General features: G+C 38.5%; 1 protein-coding gene across 4 annotated transcripts in view; it reads left to right on the top strand.

The window, feature by feature from the left end:
* The window catches only part of TNS3 (tensin 3), a 172,581-nt gene that overhangs the window by 14,532 nt on the left and 136,177 nt on the right, over positions 1-21,872 (top strand). For 3 of the 4 annotated variants that reach the window (XM_087946443.1, XM_087946441.1, XM_087946440.1), the window contains exons 2-5: positions 2,945-2,982; positions 4,500-4,611; positions 9,066-9,103; positions 20,923-20,975. The gene's annotated coding sequence lies outside the window, so the exon portion shown is untranslated. The remainder of the gene's footprint in view (positions 1-2,944; positions 2,983-4,499; positions 4,612-9,065; positions 9,104-20,922; positions 20,976-21,872) is intronic. The other variant, XM_087946442.1, reaches the window with a different exon arrangement.

Below are 21,872 nucleotides of genomic sequence, written 5' to 3'. Positions count from 1 at the left end.
TTTCCTTTTGTGCTATACTTTTAAAACAAAGTATTACTTCTAATCATAATAGTCATTCCATGAATTTTAAATGTTGTCCAGCAAGTTATGAGTTTAAACTAACATTTTTTAAAAAATTTTGTTAACCAAACCAGACAGTTATAGAGGTTCAGATGATAGACTCAATAATTCCTCTGTAGAACTGTATCAGCAGCTCCTTGAGCAGTTTGAGCTTTCTGAGTTGGCGCAGAAAGAACATTCTTTGTTGTGCTTTTTTGATGACGTTTTTGATGTTAGGTGTCCATTTTAGGTCTTGAGATATGATAGATCCTAGAAATTTGAAGGTCTGTACTGTTGATACTGTGTTATCTAGTAGTGTAAGAGATGGAGTATGGGAGGGTTTCTCCTAATGTCTACCACCATTTCTATGGTTTTGAGTGTGTTCGGTTCCAGATTGTTCTGGTAACACCATGAGGCAAGTTGTACAACCTCCTGTCTATATACGTTGTCTCGAATGAGACCAATCACTTGTATCATCTGCAAACTTCAGTAGTTTAACAGATGGATCGTTTGGATGCAGTCATTGGTATATAGGGAGAAGAGAAGTGGAGACAGCACACAGCCTTGGGTGGGGGCTGTGCTAATTGTACAGGTATCAGATGTGATTCTGCCTAGCTTCACCTACTGCTTCCTGTCTGTTAGGAAGCTTATGATCCACTTACAAGTGTGTTCAGGTACCACTAGCTGGTTTTGTTTAGTTAGAAGAATGTCTGGAATTATGGTATTGAATGCTTAACTAAAGTCTATAAAGAGACCCTTGCATAGGTATTTGGAGACTCAAGGTGTTGTAGGGTGTAGTGCAGAGCCATATTAACAGCATCATCTGTTGATCTATTTGCTCGGTATGCAAACTGCATGGGATCTAACAGTGGATCCGTGATGGTTTTCAGGTGGGACAGCACAAGCCTTTCAAAGTTTTTCATAACTACAGATGTTAGAGCAACTGGTCTGTAGTCATTCAGTTCCTTGATGGAGAGCTTCTTTGGCACTGGGGTGATAGTAGAGCATTTGAAGCAAGAAGGAACACAGCAAACTAGTGATTTATTGAAGAGTTCAGTGAAGATGGGGGTCAATTGGTCAGCACAGACTTTTAAGCAAAAAGGAGATACCTTGTCTGGCCCTGGTGCTTTTCCTGGCTTTTGTCTGTGAAATAGATCCTGAACTTCTTTTTCTGTGATCACCAGGGGTTGTGAACCCAATGAATTGGGGTCAGTTGTGGGAGGTTCGGCTATTGTTGGTGTGTCCGAGATGGGGCTTGTGGAGATTGGTGGCTGTAGTTTCCTTTCAAACCTGCAGTAAAACACATTCAGGTCATCTGCCAGTTGTTGATTTCCTTCAGCTTGGGAAGGAGGTTTGCCGTAGCCGGTGATATTTTTAAAAGTTCTAGGCTGCATAAATAGAGGGAGAAAATCAAGATCACGTGAAGTGTTAATACCACTTTATAATGCCTTGGTAAGGCCACACTTGGAATACTGCATCCAGTTTTGGTCGCCACAATGTAAAAAAAGATGCTGAGATTCTAGAAAGAGTGCAGAGAAGAGCAACAAAGATGTTTAGGGGATTAGAGGCTAAAACATATAAAGAACGGTTGCTGGAGTTGGATATGTCTAGTTTGATGAAAAGCAGGACGAGGGGTGACATGATAGCAGTGTTCCAATATCTCAGGGGTTGCCACAAAGAAGAGGGAATCAAGCTATTCTCCAAAGCACCTGAGGGCAGACAAGAAACAATGGGTAAAAGCTAATCAAGAAGAGAAGCAACCTAGAACTAAAGAGAAATTTCCTGACAGTTAGAACAATTAATCAGTGGAACAACTTGCCTCCAAAAGTTGTGTATGCTCCAACACTGGAAGTTTTTAAAAAGAGATTAGATAACCATTTGCCTGAAGTGGTGGGGGAGGGGTTGGACCAGAAGACCTCTAAAGTTCCTTCCAACTCTGTTATTCTATTCTATCAATAATCTCATACCTAGAAACTGAATTTTAAGAAATAAACTAATTTGGCGTCATATCCTGTAGCTGTAATTTTATGTGGTTGTGGTTTGTATGCATCTTTTATGTGGCAGAAAAGAAGCAGAACATGTAAGTTTTGAAGATATACATAGGCTTGACTCACATATCATGCTTTAGCCATAGAGCAAATTGTTTGATTGTTGGGTTGTATGAATTCAGTTATAATGGGGATTGTATACCAAGGCTTGTAACTTAGTCATGTTTCTGTGATTATCTAATTCATATTTTAAGTTTGGTGGTATGTATAATATAATGAAACTATTATTATTTCAAATACTTTATAATACAAAATCGTACCATTATCAACAGAATTGCTTACTTTTCTTTAGCCCTTTCTTACCATTTTCTATCATCTGTGTAACAGAAGACCCAAAAAAACTAGGATACCAAGAAGACAATTGCTTTAGAGTGTCTTAGTTGTGAGCTTTAATCCCAAAGAATCCACTTAAATCTGCTTATAAAATATTGTTGACTAGGAGAAAATGCTCAAATAATCCTGGAGCTAATCTCCTTTTCCCTCATCTGCTACTGATAGACTAAGGCTGGTGTTTACATGACACCCTAATGTGATTGCCAGCTGTCACAAGTGTATATAGAGTAGTTTTAATTGGGTGACATTCTTTCCCACCCCTATCAATGTTCTGCAATACTGCTGTCATCCTAAAAATCAATAGAAATAAATCGGAGTTGATTGATTCTGAGTGGAGGTCTTCCAGTCCAATTCCCCGTTCAAGCAGGAGACCCTATACCATTTCAAATATGAAGCCTCAGTATTTAATACTTGAAATGATGCATTTTCTTCATGAGTTCATAAAAGCTACTTTCAGAACTTGCTAATAATTAAATACATTTATTAAACATCAACTGGACTAAATTGTTTATTCTATTCTACAGGTTACTGGGTCCTGGAGGGATGACTATAACCAGCCAATGTAAGATTTTGCAGATAATCAAGATTTACAAAAGACAGATATTCTGGCTCAGCATCCATTCTTGAAAATTTCAAACAGCAGTTTGACTTTTATTAAATAATGTGCCAAATTACATCATAGCAATATAATAGTCTGATTCTAAAATGCAATAGGAATAATTTTATATGTGTCACAATAAAAAGTATGTATGCAGAAGTGTATACACTGCTTTCATTCTACAGGGGATTTCATTTGAGGAACTTTTTAAAAGAAACAATGTATAAGTAGCTTTTAAAGATGGGAAGCAACATCCCTTTTATAAGATTAAAATAACTGAATTAAAGAACAACAATTGTAAGGTAGCTTTTCTTCGGGAAACATAAAGATTGTGGTCCAGAGATTAAAATTTTTATTGGGCTGCCTGAATCCTAGCATACCCTTGCAGTACTTTTGAGCCAAGATAAAATGCAGAATTTTTACTCTTACCTGTGAATAACATGAATTCTAAAGAAGTTTCTATTTATCTCTAATGAACATGAATTTTCTATTTATGAAAAGTTTCTATTTATCTCTAATGAATTTTATGGATAGGCATTTAAAAACTAGCTTCCGTTTCTTTTTCTATTGTTTCCCTCAAATGTGCCCTCAAATGTGGGCCAGATTGACATCTTGACTCTAGACATATAGAACCTTATAATGTTCAGAAGACTAGTCGGCAATATAATTAGTCCTCATTTAGTGACCAGTTACAATTACCATGTGAAGAAAAAGTAACTTTTCAACTAATCCTTGCATTTATGATACTTAACAGGTCTGTAAACAAGGGAAAGCTGAAGGAAGCAGCTCCTTTGCTTAAGAACCAGGCTGTCAGTTCCAGTTGTACATACAGAATGAGAACTACTCATATAGTCCAATATCTGTAGTGTCAATCTCCTATTGCCAACTGGATAAAAAAAATGAATAATGGTGAGGGTTAGAGTTAAAGAGGGTTAGACAGGAGAGAAAATTGGGAGGAAGGAAGGCAGTTTCTTTCCTTCTCTCCTGCACCTTTCTCAAAAAAATATTATTTGTTATCAATAATTATTAAAACCTAAAATATTTATTCATTGCATGGCAGTGATTTCCAATAAAATTTGCAGGATATAACAGGATAGGTGCTTCCTTTTAAGAAATCCATCATCACATTCCTGATTATTTTTCCATTTCTTCTGAATATACTGTGCTTACTGAATTAACTCAGTTACTGAAATAATGCACTTATTCCTCATTTCTTATTTATATCTTGTAAAGAAGATTTCTTGGTATTTCTATAAACTTCAAAGCTTTCTTTGCATTCTGCTATTTCCTCATGTGAGTGAAATATTATTTACTGTTAAATACAGTTCTTTTTATTTATAAATATGTTTGTAAATGATACACTTTGATACAGTTTAAAGTACTATTTTGTCTTACAATTGTTTTACTATTTGCTTCACCAGCTTTGCTAGTTTAAATATATTGTTAACTTCTTTTGAAATTGTTTTTTCATTGTCTTCCAGGCAGAAGACTTAGCTTCAGACTCTCAGATATTCAAGAGTAAACACTTTTAAAAAGCAAAAACTTGTGATACATGCAGTCAAATAAACAATTCCAATGGTACTTCATGCAGAGGTAAGCCTTACTGCCTTGCATTTATATTGCTTTTTAAATTTTAATTATTTATTAATTAAATCTGTTTGTCTCCCATCTCACTACAAGGCAACTCTGGGCAGCTTACATCATCAAAATAAAATCATACACACACACACACTTTTATTTTGATGGTGTAAGCTGCCCAGAGTTGCCATGTAGTGAAATGGGAGGCAAACAAATGTAATACATACATACATACATACATACATACATACATACATACATACATACAACATACATACATGTATGCATGTGTGTGTGCGTGCATGTGGGTGTGTATATAAAAATACAGGTTATAACTAAAAAATGGAGAGGAAGAGAGTAGAATGTCCTGGGGGGGGTGGGAAGGTGGGAGCTGCTATTAATCAACCACTTCCTTGTGTGATACTTCCCATTGGGGCCCCAAGCCAAGTGGCAGAGCCAGATCTTCAAGTTTTTCGGGACGATCAGGATGGTGGGAGGCAATCTCATCTCAAGGGGCAAGATTTCATAAAGGGCCAAGGCCACAGCAGAGAAGGGTCTTCTCTTGGACCCCACCAGTGAAATTTCTTTGACTGATGATATCTGCAGCAAGCTTCCTCTGCTGGCACAAGTGGGGCAGGCCTATTCCATAGGGCTAAGAGTTAAGTTATCCGGAGCCATGACATGCAGGTGATGATAAACATCTTGAATTGCACTTGGGAGCAAACCAGCTGCCAGTGCACCTTGCAGAACAATGGTGTAATTTGGGGCAATGTAGGGACCCTAAAGATTGCATGCACTGCTGCACTCCACAGAGTTTGAAGCTTTCAAATGCTCTTCAAGGGTAGCACTATATAGATCACATTGCAGTAGTCAGAGTATGAGATCAACAGAGTTTGAATGACTGGCTTTAAATACCAATCATTTTAGACTTTCAGTTGAATGCTAAAGTCTGGCTTCTGAAACCTTTCATTGTGTGGTTGTTTTGCAATGATTTGTTTCAATTTATATAAAGGTAGTCCCACTCAGAAGGTTGAGAGTGCAATCCTAGATATTGGCAGATGTTCTCTCCTAGGGCGCAAAGGAAAAAAATGTTGTGAATTTCGCATGGTGTCAGGAAGGGCATCTGTCCAGTAAATGCTCAGCTCCATCAAGTTGCCCCAACTCTACCTCAAATTAAGGAACTACAGAGTTGTAAAAATTGAGTAGTCTTGAGATGTGACTGTACTGGAGCCTTCCCATTATGGTCAAATGATGAGGCAATCATTAGGTGAAACATCTTATATAATGGCCTCCAGATCCCTATTTTCCCCAGTGAATCATTAAATGAGGGTTATTAAGCAAGAGGCATAGCACAGGCCCAACCTCACCTTTCTCTCCCACCACCACCCTTCTCTACCATTTCCATGCTCCACTTCCTCTGCATAATTCCAACAGGCCTTTTCCCATTCCCATTGGGTCCTCCCAAGCCTTAGGTCTGATTCCCATCACACAAAACACTTTTGTCCTCACTTATCTTTTAAAGAGCTCCAAGGCCTTTCAGAATGCTGGAATTCCTTACTTCTTTGCACAACTGGCAGAATTCTGAAAGCAGCTGCCATTTTGTCCCACCCACAGAATGGTGGCTGCATTTGGACACTGCCATAAGTTCTGGGGACAAATTTCTTCACTGCCATAAAAAGATCTGTGCAGTGGTATGGACACATTCTGCAGCATTCAGAAGCTTCTACAGCACTATGCAAACCTCTCTAAAGCAGTAAAACAAATCAGTTTTGTCTGGCATCTGCCAATTTCTTCCTGCCTGACAGTGAATAAGACAAAATAGTGGTTGAATTTGGACCTGTGACTTGAGGATACATAGACTCCCTCCTTCTATAACAGAAGTGTCATATTCTATTTCATTGAGGGGCTCATCAGGGTTGTGTTGACCTTGGGGTATGGATGGGCATGGCCGGAGTGGGTATGGCCAGGGTGGACATGACTAGCTTGATGTCACTCGTGTCAGGGGGCACCTGTGGTGGCCCAGGTGGGGCTGGGGGGTAGCCCCCTGCCAGGGAAAACGGACTCCAGGAGGGCCATGTACAGGCCCCCCAAGCTCTGTTTTCTCTGGTGGATGCACTGTGTGCTGGTCCTTCACTATTTTCAGGGTAGTCCTGACGGTCAGATCTAAGCACCCCGCAGGCTGGATCCGACCCGCGGGCCTTGAATTTGATATCTGTTCTATAACATGAGGTAAGTGTAGTGATGATAGGCCTGCAGGGAGCAGACTCAAGCTCAAGGTTCCAGCACGGTGAGATGAGAAGAGAGAGGTGGGAGAGCACTACAGTGGCTCTGTGGTGTGTTATAATGGTGAATGACTGCAGGACTGACTGCAGCAGTCATAATTTTGAAATGGATTGTATGTAACTTGGGGTGTGTGTGTGTCTGTTGTAACTTCAAATGTTCATTAAATGTTCATTAAATCCTCAAGGACTTTTAGTCAAACTGCTGTACCTCTTTCAAGAAGAGATTGGACAGCCATTTTTCCCGAATGCTGGAGCATGGGGTTGACTAGAAGATCTCCAAGGTCCCTTCCAATCCTATTATTTTATATTCTATATTTTTAAAGAGGCCTTTGGTTCACTTGCTCCTCAAGAAACCATCATTGAACCCAACTTGGAGCTGGCCTTCTAAAGAGCAGTCAGGGTTGATCTCTAGGACTGATTTATTTGATTGCCTTGCAGTCCACGGCACTCGTAGGAGTCTTCTCCAGCATAATAGTTCAAAGGCCTCAATTCTTTGGCGCTTAGCTTTCACAACCATAAATTGCAACTGGGAAAACCATACTGTTGACTATATGCACTTTTGTTGGCAGGGTGATGTTTCTGCTTTTTAGTATGCTGTCTAGATTTGCCATAGCTTCCCTCCCCAGGAGCAAGTGTCTTTTAATTTCTTGGCTGTAGTCCCCATCTGTGGTGATCTTGGAGCCCAGGAAAATAAAATCTATCACTATCTCCATTTCTTCCCCATCTATTTACCAGGAATTGAGAGGTCCAGATGCCATGATCTTAGTTTTCTTAATGTTGAGTTTCAAGCCAACTTTTGCACTTGCCTCTTTCATCCACATCAAGAGATTCTTTAGTTCCTCTTTACTTTCTGCCATTAGAGTGGTATCAACTGCATATCTGATGTTGTTGATATTTCTCCCAGCAATCTTAATTCCAACTTTTGATTCATCTAGCTCCGCCTTTCTCATGATGTGCTCTACATATAAGTTAAATGGGTAGGGTGACAGTATGCAGCTTTGTGAACTCCTTTCTCAATTTTGAACCAATCAGTAGTTCCATGTCCTGTCCTCATTGTTGCTTCTTGACCCATATATAGGTTTCTCAAGAGGCAAATAAGATGGTCACAATTTGCCACAATTTGTTCTGATCCACACAATCAAATGTTTTAGTATAGTCAATGAAGGAGAAGTAGATGTTTTTCTGGAACTCCCTAGCTTTTTCCATGATCCAGCATATGTTGGAATTTGATCTCTAGTTCCTCCAGCTCTTCGAAATCCTGCCTGTACTTCTGGTAGTTCTCAGTCCACATACTGCTGGAGTCTAGATTATAGGATTTTGAGCATGATTATAGGATTTTGAAATGAGTGTAATGGTGCAGTAATTTAAACATTCTTTGGCATTGCCCTTCTTTGGAATTGGAATGTAAACTGACCTTTTCCAATCTTGTCGCCACTGTTGAGTTTTCTAAATTTGGTGGCAAATTGAGTGCAGTACTTTTACACTTTTTCAGTGCATATAGCCTCCCTTATATTATGAAATTAACCAATTAGGAAAGTTTACTGTTGGAGAGGAATTTATATATGTATATTATTTACATGTATTATTTGAATCTGCTCTGCTAAAAATCTCCCAGTCATTCCAATTATGAATTAACAGTTTTGGGGAAATTTTTTCCCTTTAGTGTTCAAGAACCTCATCTTCTAAATAAGAATTGCAACAGATATACTAAACTGTTTCCTTAAATTCAGTTTCCTGAGTGTTGCAAAAGCAATTTCAGTCTTAGATCAAGTCACATGATTACATCACTCATGGTCACTTGAGAGTCAGTAAGAATTTATGATTCAGTAAGAATTTATGGTCTTCAGGAGCTTCATTGGTTTTTAACTACTGCCTTGGAAATAAATTACAATTCAATTACTCTGACTATTTTCTGATATATGTGAGTGCCTGATTCTGATATATGTGAATGCCTAACCTCATATAGAAAAAAGAACATAGAGAAGTTTTAAAAGGAACTAACTTATATGATTATAAGAGAAGGAAAAATATGGATTCCATTGGTTTCTCCTAATTCAAAGAAATGGCTGAACATCCACAGTATTCAGTGAAAGAGAACTTTCAGAACTGAATGTACAATTATAATCTGATACTTTTGTATGTGTTGTATTACCTTGAAGTAATTCTGTTTTTCTTTTTTCTTTTTAGTTTGCAAATATTTCTGTCACAGGAAATGTGAATCAAAGGTAAGGTTTTATTTTTCTACATTATTAACAGTGTTAATTCAGATTCAGAAATGTACATTCCCAAAGGTTTTATGTTTTTTAACATATCAGTATTTTGAGATTTAACATGCAATGCAACATGCAATGCAGTTACAAGTTATCTAGGACAATGAATAGAATTAAAGGCAGTAAATTAATACATAAAAGATAATAATTGCTTTCAAATGTGTCTTGATTTCTTGTAAGCTGCAAGGGAAATTGTTGAACAGGAGAGTGAAAAGTGCATTTTGATGCCTGTGTATGCCAATGTACCTTGCATATGTCTCTCTTTTTTAATTTATCAGGTTTTATTTCTGCTTCTGAGATTTTTAAAGATAATATCTTACTTGAAACACAATAATTTAAAATTAAAGTGGACATTTGTACACACAAAATATTTTGTTCCTACCTAATAATTTTAAGTTTCTTTTAAGATATACCTTAAAATGTTTTTTCAGTTGTTACTCACTGAAAACTAATAATATAGTATATTTAAAAAACTGATGTTTGGTCTAATGTTTAAGGCATCAGGCTACAAAGCAGGAGATTGTGAGTTCAAGTCCCATCTTAGTCAGGCTGGGTGATTTTGACAGTGCAAAGTTGTTGTTGTGGAGACAATAGGAGGAGAAAAGATGCATTGCATATATTCACCGCCTTGACTTATTTGACAAATGAAAAAGAATTATTGTCTTCAAATTCCTGGAAAATTACTCATAACATTCTATTCATGATGGTTAGCTACTTTAATCATTGTGAACAGAAGACTAGATAATCTCTGCTGAATATTGATAACACTTTTTAATCTACATTACATATTACTTATTTCCCTTTTTCTCTTCTTGAGATGAAGCATTCTTATTGTGAAATGTGAGGGTAATTTGTTTGTGAGAACAGAAATCTTAAATACTGCTTTTTTTCCTCCTGGTAAATTACCAATGCATTTTTTCTTGTTTTAGGAATCTCTTTTATCATTAATTGCTCGTAGATAGTTTTCAAACATCTAAAATGTAAAGTGTAAGAATTGTTTTTGCAAGCTCACTTAGGTTTTTTTTAAAAAGGAGAAAAATCAATGATATAAAATATACCATGTCACCAAATGCCCTCTTTTAAATGCCAAAAGATACGTGTGTGCATGTGCGCGCGCGTCTTATCTCAGGTCTTGACAACATACACTATACAAATATAAAACACATTGCTAGTACAATGTAAAATTCTTTGATTGAATTTTAACTTTAAATTTAATTTTAATATTTAACAATTGACTATTTTCTTAAGTTTGTATTGTACTAAGTATTTTAGTAATGATTTTCCAAATATTAATAGCATTTTGTTTTAAATGTATGTTATTACAATTTCTGACTTTTAATGTAGAATCATGTTTATACTTTGCAATTTAATCATTTTCTTTATTTTCCTCTTTTTATACATTATAGTTTTATTTTTCTCATTTCTTATATTATAGCTATTGTCTTTCTGATAATCTTTTTATATATATATTTAAAATATGGATAATGGGATTATTGATGCTGTTTTTAGTACCATTCTGATTTAAATAGATTGGTATTTCATTGAATGGAAATAATAGTACTTTTCTGTTTTCATCACACAAAATAGGTTGAAATTACTAATTTCTACTTTTCAATTTTTTTTTTTTAAAAAATCACATTTATCTTGCAATCATAATTATGCATTTCATCTAATTGTTCAATCATCTCAGGAATGCTTCAATTAATATTTTCCAGATGTTCAAATGTTACAATGGAGGAAGTAATTTTTTTAGCTCAGTTAAGATATAAACAGTTTCATTATTTCATTTGTGAAGAAGAGAACAGGTTGAGCTATGAACAATTCTTTGATTACTGCATGTGGCTATGGAACATTTTTCTGCAAGAAATGCAATGCTGAAAATATTATTGCTGTATTTCATAACGATATACAATAGGAACATTTTGCAAACTAGGAAAAATTATATTCATGGTAATGAAGTACAATTCTTAAAATAAATTTAAAGATTGGAAGGACAGAATTAAAGTGAAAATTTCAGGATACAAATGTATTCTTAAAAGAGAATCTGGAAACTTAATTCTGCTAATAATTCAGTAGATAGAGGACACAACTATATGCTAGCTTCTTTGCAAACTGTTATTTTTATGCATCATAACTCTTCATTCAATCAATATCAATCAGAATAGAGCTGGAAGGGATCTTGGAGGTCTTCTAGTCCAACCCTCTGCTCAAGCAGGAGACCCTATACCAGGGTCTACTCTATTTCAAACTCTATTTCATTAAGGGCCACATCAGGGTTGTGTTTGTCTTTGGGGGACAGGGCGGGCATGGCCAGGGTGAGGGTGTCCAGCTTGATGTCACTTGTGTTGGGGATGCCTGTGGCCCTCAGCCAGCGAAAATGGAGCTCTGTTTTTCCTGGCAGAGGGCTGAAGGAGGCTGTCATGGCCTACAATGGGGCCTGGGAGGGCTGCATGTGGCCCTCCCGAGCTCTGTTTTGCTGGCAGAGGCACCACAGACTGGTCCTTCGGTGTCTCCAGGGCAGTCCTGCAGGCCAGATCTAAGCTCCCCGCGGGCCGCATCTAGCCCCGACCCTTGAATTTAAGACCCCTGCCCTATATCATTCCAGAGAGTAGTTGTTCAGTCTTTTCTTAAAAACCTCCAATGATGAAGCACCTATAGTACAATTTCTGAAGACAAGCTAGTTAAACACCAGTTGTGCTGCTAATTAAGGTGACCAACTTTTTTACAATGAAAAGGAGGACACAAATAAATTGAAGAAAAAAAACAAAGCCACTTGCGCATGGTGCATTCATGCGCGCTGCGCACTCTTGTGCATGGTGCACTCTTACACACGTCACACTCTCTCAAAACAATTCTGTGTGGAGCAAATGCGCCTCATAATCGCATCTTACCCCACTATACCAAGCCTTGACGAATTGTCATGTCAAATACAAATACATCACATCACACACAACGGATCGGATCAGCATCGATCAAATACGGAGATTTACAGATTAGTCTTCAAATATCAAAAAGGAGGACATGTAGGAGGACACATTTTGAGAGAGGACAGAACTTACAAAAGGAGGACTGTCCTCCCTAAAGGAGGACGGTTGGTCACCTTATGCTAATTCTTTAAATTTCTTTGCTAGCTGTTTGTAATATCTTGTATTGTTTTCAGATTCATTGTTGTGTTATTGGTCCCCATGTGTAGGAGAAGAAAGAGATAGTAATCTGTGGGGTTGATTATTTTGGTAATAATCTCAGTTACATCTTTGAATTTTGCTCCAGAGAGACAATATGCCTCCCAAGATTGACTGCTTGGACTGCAGACTACAGTTTCTGTCCCCTGAGAATTGAATCTCCTATCACCAATATTCACCTTTTTTTTTCTTAGGGAAATTTGGAATATTTTTCTTCCTATCATGGGAATGCTGGGTTGTGTCTCTTTTTTAGAAACTATTGATGAATGCTCTATTGTGAGTATCTGTATATTTTCTTCCATGGAGAGGCTATGAAAGTGATTGTTCAGTTCCAGAGGGGCTTCACTGGAATAAACTAGGGTAGATAGTTGGAGCTTTGGTCTTGGTTGTTGTTTTGTTTTAAAAATGACATGTTTCTATCAGTCTTGCTCTTTTGGTACATAACTAGGGTTATTTTTAGAAGCTGTTTACTCCCTATTGTATTTTTTTTTGGTGTAGTCTTTTTGTTTAGGTTGGGATTTCTTGCTTTGTTCATTGAGTTTCAGAGTGGCTAGAGTTGCTTCTAGGTCTTTTATTTTTTCTTCTAGTAATTCAGGTAGTTTACATTTGATATCTACATAGTTAATTAATTACTTAATTTAATATGTATTTGAATACAGTTCACATGCTTACTTTATTTTTTGATGTTTTCCCTTTAACAGTTTTTATTTATAGCAGAATAATGCCATCTTGTGGTCTGCATAGAGCCTTGGATTTTCTTTTAAGCTGCAGAGTTGAAGAAGTCTTCCATGATTTCCTGCATCAGTTATAGGTTGCATAGTATAAAATCTTCAGTTTGAAGGCAGTGAAAACATTTCTCATTCAGAAAAAGCTTTAGAGATTTTGAAGCTGAACAATGCCACTTCCTGCATGTAAAGAAATAAATGTATATATAGTCTGTTCTTTTTGAGAAATGCATGAAAATTTCTCTTTGGCATTATTACAGGGAAGATGGTCTAAAATACTGTTTGAAAAATGTGCTTGTTCATATGAATCTGGGGGTACTGAAACAATCTAATATGCTATTTTATTGTGCCATCAATGAGATATTTGTCAGCTTTGGAAGTAATATTTTCTTAGCAACTTCCATGCTGCCACATTTTAGTGCCTGAGAATTTGGGAGGGGGGATTTTAGAGAGAGATGGAAGTTTAGACATAATAACGTTCTTCTTCTGAGTCAAGGACAAACCATCCTGCACAGGGGGAAGGAGTGGTTGGAGGGATGTGCCCAGTTGGGACGGATGGTGATTGGACTGTATAATGGACTGATGGGTGCAGGGGATGGATCTTTGAATTTCTATTGGGAAGGGAAAACCCGGAACTCTCAGATTCGGGTTTTCCCAGATGTGCCTATATGACTACTCTAATAAAATGGAACTTTGAAAAAATGCCCGTCTCGGAGTTTATTGGGTTGGAGTTGTTAGTTGGATCACTGACATATTCATAATGTCTATATTCTGTCCCTTTTACATCAGTACTTGATCTGATAATAACCTTTTTTTTCAGATTGTAAATTGTTTATTACTAAGATTTTAGAAAAATACAGTGTAGCAGCCATGAAAATTGGACATTAATTAATGTAAGATCTACCAAAGTTGTAGCATACATTTTTATACCAACTATTACAATTGCTTGTACTGTATTATTCTATCTTTATGTAATGGTTGTTTTTAACCATTTTCAGTTATAGCAATAGCACTTAGACTTATATATTGCTTTATAGTGCTTTACAGCCCTCTCTAAGCAGTTTACAGAGTCAGCATATTGCCCCCAATGGTCTGGGTCCTCATTTTACCTATCTTGGAAGGATGGAAGGCTTGAGTCTGGTGGGATTCGATCTGCCAAATTGCAGGCAGGTGGCTGTCAGCAGAAGTAGTTTGCAATACTGCACTCTAAACAATGCGCCACCAAGGCGCAGTTATGCTTTCTATCTCTGGCTTTTAACTATAATAAATATGCATTCATTCTTATTTTTTCTTATAATTCTTTAAAAGGAATATATAAGTGAAAAATCTTGGTTTTCAATTGCTTCAAGCTTTAGGGGAAATTGGCATCTCTCATCTTATTTGAATCCCATTCCCCTGCAGAGATAAGAAAAATGAAAAACAAGGGCCCAGTGGGAACTTTCTGTAGAGCAAAAGTACATGCAGAAATATTACCAATTTTACTTGCAATTAATAGAGTGATTAAGAAAGTTGTGGCTCACTTCTTTTTCTTGTGCCATATCCATCATCAGATGTTGGCAATCATGTTGGCAATCCTATTTTTATCAAAATAACGAAAAACGTTTATCAAAACAAAAAAGTGCTGCTGAGTTTTGTCCAAACCAGTCCCTTAGATTTTGAAGCCATTATTTTATTCTTCAGGCTGGACCTCGTTTGTCTTCAATCTTTCTCTGGAGGACTAAATGAAGTATTGCATATTTTTCTGGGCGTCTCATCATATGTCCAAAATATTCCAGCTTTTGCTTTTTAATGATTTTGAAGATTTCCCTTGGTTTTCTGATGCTAGTTGTCTGATGCTAACTAAAGCATAGAAGTCAGTAGCAGTCTTTCCCAAAGTGCCATTCTCCTGAGACTGGACATGGAAAGTTCCCTGCTGTTGCACATTTTTTTCTTTCCTTACTGATAGGGATAGAGATTCTTTACCTTCTCTCCTGATGGTCTCCTATCCTATAACTGACGATGCTTTGGTTACAAAGCTGGATCTTCTCACAAGGAGAGGGAATGGGCCTCTCTCTGACCCATACACTTTGCCCTCCCACACCCACCATGAGCAATGTGGCCAAGAAGAGTGAGCACAGTAGCAGTAGCCTCGAGGAGATAAGCGCAGCTGGGCGCCCCTCTGGGGAAATGGAGCTGGGCTGGGTTATGAGATCCTGGGGTCCTTAGAGCTTGAGGGCCAGGCTGGGCTCTTGGCCTCCATTGGCAAGGGCTCCAGGCAGCCCACACCACCGACTGGGGGTCCACCATGTGACCTGAAGAGGACAGTGAGTTTTCTCTGGTGGACAAGTGTTTGGCACTTGCCCTGGTCCCATCTTCCTCCACTGGCGATAATGGATTTCCCACCAGCCCCGCCCAGGCCATTACCAGTGCCCCCCAATGTGAGTGACATTGAGCTAGCCAGGCCCATCCAATCAGCTGTGACCACCCAGCCACGCCCCAAGGTCAACCACAACCCTGATGCGGCCCTCAGTGAAATTAAGTTTGACATCCTTGGATTAGATTCTTGTGATGGCCTTAGAAACAACAATGCAGCTTGTTTTACGCCCTGCACAGCTGGCGCTTGTCCATTCAGATTGAAAGATGAAATCATAAATTGACCCAGTTATCTCCCATACTGTCAGACCTCATGAGTAAATTACAAAAACAGAAAGTTTTCTTAATTGATTGTGAGCTGAGCAATTGAGGGGGTTATTTTCACAGTGGCAATGTAGCAGGTTTTATGGCACCAGAGACTTTCTTCATTTCTATTTTGTTTTTATTTATTCATCTTTGTAGTTAAAGGGAGACTTTTGAAAAATGAGTATATTTTGGAGACTACTTCTGGAGCTATATTTATATGATACTGAATTATACTGAAATGTTTAGAATTTTTCCTAATATTTAACTTGTAAAAACTTAGAAACAAAAGAGAACAAATGCATTTAAACATAAAGTTTTTATTTTGATTTTTTAGGGATTGTAAACTAACAGGTCTGTGTTCTACGATTACAACTTAAAGCTTTAAATTGATTCTGTCTTTTTTTATAAACTGCTCCCACTGATTTGTTGGACTTGTAAACAAGAACATGCTCCTTTGAATTAAAGGCTGTTTTATATGTTTTACCACCAGTTTATACTTTAGATTAAAATTGTATGTAAGAATCTGATAGAATAGCAGATATGTGTCTAGGACCTTCAGATTCCTACCCTTGGCCGTGCCTCCTTCTCCTCCAGGCCTCCACCTCCTCCCATTTATCTCCAGCTTTCCTCCTCAGCTGGCCCTCCCCCAGCCATTTGCCCTGGCCAATGAGCCTCTGTCTGTCCACCCTGTGCCCTTTGGCCCAGTCCATTCACTGAAACACCGTTTGTCCCAGGCCTTTGGCCACACGGGACAGTTTGCCGCCAGCCAATCGAGTGGCAGACAGAAGCCCTGGTGCTTCTGCCTGCCAGCATGCAATATCTCGGGAGCTGTGGGGCTATGGGGGAAATGCGGCAGCCTAACGGCAGAGGCTCACAGCCTCAGACGCTTGTTAGGGTAAGGAAGGAAGGGGAGGGAGGAAGGGAGAGAGATTGCATCCTGGCCCCAGCCCCATGGAAGGCAGCAAGCAGCTCCCATCTTCCATATCAGCTTCTCTCATCTCTCGTTTTTTCCCTCCCCAGTGTCACAGCCTGCCTGGATGTCTTCTCCCTCATCACCCCACTTGCAGCCTTTTGTGGGTCTTTTTTTAAAACTTTTTTCAGTCTCTTTTATTTTCTTTTTGAATAAACCCTACATATCCAGATCCAGCTGCTACCAAGATCCCCTTATCTGATCCTGCCTCCCTGACACTGAATGGGCAGCTGATAGCAGGGAGGTGGCAGGGAAACGGGGAAAAATGCACCAAAGCACTTTAAGGTGGCTTAAACAAGTTTTTACGTCCACCCCAAACATCTTAGCTTTGCAGAAGTTGTGCAGTTGCATTTGTTGCTGCGACTTCCTTCCTGGCTGCCGTGTGCACACTGGCCCCTCCTCCGCTGCTGCCATGAGGTCCACTGGGTTTGGTTGAAAGGGAAAAGCCGGGGAGGTGTTTGGTTCAGTAAGCCAGGTGGCAATGGCTGACTTCATCCAAAGGAGTTTTTGTTTGGGGTGGGTATCCTAGAAGGAGGAAGGGAAGAGAGAGAAAGAGAGAAAGACAGAGAGAGAGAAAGAAAGATAGAGAAGGGAGAGACAAAAAAGAAAAGAAAGACGAAAAGAAGGAAACAAAAGAAATAAGGAAAGAAAGAAAAAGGAAATAAATAAAAAGAAAGAGAAAGAAAGGAAGAAAAAGAAAGGAAGAAAGGGATAGATAAGAAAGAGGGAGTGAGGGAAGAAGGGAAAGAAAGAAAGAAAAAAAGGAAGGAAGGAAGGAAGGAAGGAAGGAAGGAAGGAAGAGGGAGTGAGAGAAGGGAAAGTGAATGAGATATGGATAGATGGATGGATGGATGGATGGATGGAGGAAGGGAGAGAGGGAGAGAGAGAGAGAGAAAGGAGAGGAAGGAAAGTCCACAAATCTTGGCACAAGATGTGGCTTCAAAAGATGCTTTGAAATAGCACAATAACCCAGGGCTGGAAGGGACTTCCGAGGTCATCTAGTCCAACTCCCTGCTCAAGCAGGAAACCCTTATGGAATCATGGAAAAACCGAGTTGGAAGGGACCAAAATAACCCAGATGATATAAGGTCTCCTGCTTGAGCAGAGGACTAAATTACCTCCGAGGAGGTTCCTTCCCTTCCTCCTTCCCAAAGAAAAATAAAAATAAATCCCCACAAAAGGCTGAAAGAGGGTGGTGAGGGAGAAGACATCCAGGCAGGCTGTGACATTGGGGTGGGAAAGATGAGAGAAGCTGAGATGGATGATGGGAGATGCTTGCAGCCTTCCATGGGGCTGGAGCCAGGACCTGATCTCCCTCCCTCCTCTTCTTTCCTTACCCTAATAAGCATCTGAGGCTGTGAGCCTGTGCTGTTTGGCTGCCACACCTCCCCCATAGCCCCACAGCCCCCAAGATCTTGCACACTGACAGGCTGAAGCACCATGGTTTCTATTTGCCACCTAATTGGCTGGCAGAACGGTGTTTTGGTGAATGGACTGAGCCAAAGGGCCCAGGGTGGATGGAAGGAGGCCCATTGGCCAGAGCCAATGGTTGGCGGAGGACCAGCTGAGGAGGAAAGCTAGAGGTAAATGAGTAGAGGTGGAAGCCTGGAGGAGAAGGAAGCAAGGCCAAGGGTAGGAGCCTGAAGGTCCCATTCCGGCAGATACTGCTTCAGATGATACTTGATTCAGGTCAAATACTAATATAATGTTTACAAGTTAAATTGAAGACTTTGAGGGAAAAAGCTGATAAGACTGAATAGTTTTTTAAAAAACCAAAGGGCTTAAGGAGGAATTGGACTAAACTTCTATGGAGATTGCTGACAAAATTTCACAAGATTACAACTGACGAAAGATACCGAGAAAGAAAACTTTACATTGGGAGATACATACAGCTCACTACTTCAATAAACTTTTCTTTAGAATTTTAAAGTTTAACATACAATATAAATGGAGTAAATGCTCCTAAAAATACTTTTCACTGTTCGAGAAAATTGAAACAAGTTATAATTAGTTTACAAGAAACTCATATTTTAAAAAATGAAGTGAAGTATCTGATCTGTAACACTCTGGGTGAAGACTTTACATCAGCATGGAATGGGACACCTTACCATGGCCACCTCATCTTTGGCCACTAGTTCCAGCCAATTTTCCATGGACACATGGGCCTTCCACTCTAGTTTCCAAAGCTGGCCTGGCTGAAGGGAGGCAAAAGTTCCCACCAGCCCACATTCTTTCTATAAAGACCTCCTCTCCTTGCTTTCCACTACAACAGGTGGGCTAAGGGGGAGTGGAAGGCCCATCATGATAAGTTTGCCAGGGTGGGTTGGCCAGGGTGAGATGTCCCACAGCAAGGTGGTGGCAATGAGGTGGTGGCACGAGATGGCGGTGGCAAGGTTGTGGTAGAGAGTTGTCCTAGACCAGGGGTCGCCAACCTTTTGGACACAGGGACCACCAAACTCATAATTTTAAATCCCGGGGACCACTAATATGAATTTTGACTGATGGTGGCTTGCTGACGTTGGTGTGTGTGTGAGAGAGAGAGATCTGATCAAATCTCTCTCTCTCTCTCTCTCTCTCATACACACACACAAACATACAGAGGCAGGGGTGGGATACAAATTTCTTAACTGCTTCTTGGGTGTGGCCTAATTTGTGGGTGTGGCTTGGTAGTCATGTGACTAGCTGGGCATGGCTTATATGTAAATATTATAAATATTTATGTAAATATTGAAATTTTTATAAAAAAATAGTAACTTTTACCCAAAATCAGGCAAAGCAGGCAGACAGATTGAGTTGCTCACAGAATCACAGATTCAGAGATCTATCTTTCTGCCATTGGCTACCTGAGTCTGTCACATAAAATTTGCTTGCAAGCAAACCCATAAAATTTGCTTGCAAGCAAACCCATAAAATTTGCTAGCAAGAAAACTCACAAAATTAACTCACAACACACCATGTATGTAAATATTATATTTTTTATTAAAAAAAAGCAACTTTTATTCAAAATTAGGCAAAGCAGACAAGCAGATTGAGTTGCTCACAGAATCATAGTTTCACTTAGAGATCTGTGTTTCTGCCATCAGCTATCTGAGTCTGCAACTGAATAATAGAACCTTCAGTGCTAAGGAAGGTTCGGTTCTGCTTAAAAGCAGAGTCGAAGATATAAAGATTAGCTAGAAAGCAAGAAATCCAATGATTTCCTGCTTTCTAGCTAATTTAAATCTACCGGCACAGCAGAATAGCTGATAGTCTATTAAAAAAAAAACAAAGGCAAAATAGCAACTTAGCAGGCAAGTTTGCCAGGTAAGGAGTGAGTGGGCAGGGAGGGTTCCCGCGGACCATGTGGGTGGTGCAGCCTTGTGTTCTCCTGCAGCCTGGATTAATTGCTTTGTGGGGGTGCTCTGGGGGTGACATTTCTCTGCGGACCACCAAAATTTTCTTGTGAATCACCAGTGGGCCTTGGCCTACTGGTTGGCGACCACCCTCCTAGACTCACATCAATGGACTCAGAAAAGACTAATGGAGTATTTTTCTACATTAATCCATTAATTAAAACTGAAATTATAATTGACTGGTAAACATGATAAATACTTCATGAGAGCTGTTCGGATCTCAGGAGGATTTTCTTTCCAAAGGACAGGTGCTGCTACAGAGAACAATATACAGTATTACAGTAGAACCAATTATCCCTCAAAATAATTCCTGAATCCTAACATCCCCCACCCCAAATCACAAATTCAACACACTTTCAGCAGGACGTACTGTATACTAAGCTGCAGTAATGTTGAAAATATGCTGTTTTGTGAATTAAACATTCCATTCCCAAAATGGTATGTGTTGCATAGCCATATTAATTAAACATTCTGTCTATAGAGACAAACTATGATTTTGATGAAATCTAGGTAAATTTGCTTATCAAAAGGGTAATACTGTGCTAATCTTTAAAATAAATTAATATAGCTGTTTTGCTTGAAGTAATTTTAAAGAGCAAGCTATTATCTCTTCTGAGTTTTGTTGAAAATAATTCTATTGTTAGATTAATTTTGCTCCATGCATTATTGAGGCTGAAATACTTTAAAAAACTACTAAATACAGTTTCAATTGCTGTCAAACATTAATAGCTTTGAACATTGATTTGTTCAAAGCAGTGGAAATTATATTTAAAAGTTATGCAAATAAATTGCATAGGATTTTTTGTGACAGAAAAATAATTCATATTTTGCTTATTTTTATTTCTAGGGTTCCAGCAGTTTTTTAAGAAATTCATCTCTCCATTGTGACAAAATATCTAAGTAAGTCCTTTCTGAATGCTTCTCTCTTATTTATAATGCCAGAGAGAAAAAGTTTAAGTACATATTTGACAACACTTGAACATTTGTTAGTGAACATGATACTAAGCTACGATAACATTCTACAGTATAATTCTGTAGCCTAAATTACAATTTCATATACTAAATAGTTTCTGCTGTGATATGTCCTCTAAGAACTGACAAAACTGTTTGGCAGCTATTGAACTCTAGAGATAAGGGGCAGGGGATTAAATATGTTTACAATAAATGTAATTCATGTAACTTCATAATTCATATAACTTAATTTTATTTTTTATTGTTGTTTTAACCATTTGGTCATGTCTGACATTATGGGCAACTGCTCTCCACAGTACCCTGACAAGTACAACTTCTTTCAGTTGTGGGATGTTCAACTTTGTATCAGATTTGATATTATCAAGCCATTATTCTTTTTTGCTTGCACCTTCTTCTTGTTCCACTGACCATTGTCATTATCTTTGTTTTCCTGATGTTAAGACCCAATCCTACTTTTTTACTTTCAACCTTGTTAATCCAGATCGTTTTTTTCTAGGTCTTCCTTATTTTCAGCCAATAATTTGTATCATCTGCATATCTCAAATTATTTATGGTTCTTGCCCCAATATTTATTCCAACATCAGGCAGATCCAGAACTAATTTCTGCATATGCATTTCACATACAGTTTGAACAAAAAAGCTGATAAATTACATTCCCCTTACTGATTCTGAACCATTCTGTGTCACCATAAAGTGTTCTCACTTGTATTAGCATCACTTTATAAATCCTTAGTAAGACCACACTTAGAATATATTGCATCCAGTTTTGGTCACCATATTATAAAAGAAGATATTGAGACTCTAGAAAGAGATAAGAAAAGAACA

Source organism: Notechis scutatus, chromosome Z (assembly GCF_049901735.1).
Source record: "Notechis scutatus isolate UNSWTSFEM ecotype Mainland chromosome Z, rNotScu1.2, whole genome shotgun sequence".
Taxonomy (NCBI): domain Eukaryota; kingdom Metazoa; phylum Chordata; class Lepidosauria; order Squamata; family Elapidae; genus Notechis; species Notechis scutatus.
Note: the sequence above shows the minus strand (reverse complement) of the source record. Positions and strands in the feature narration are given on the sequence as shown.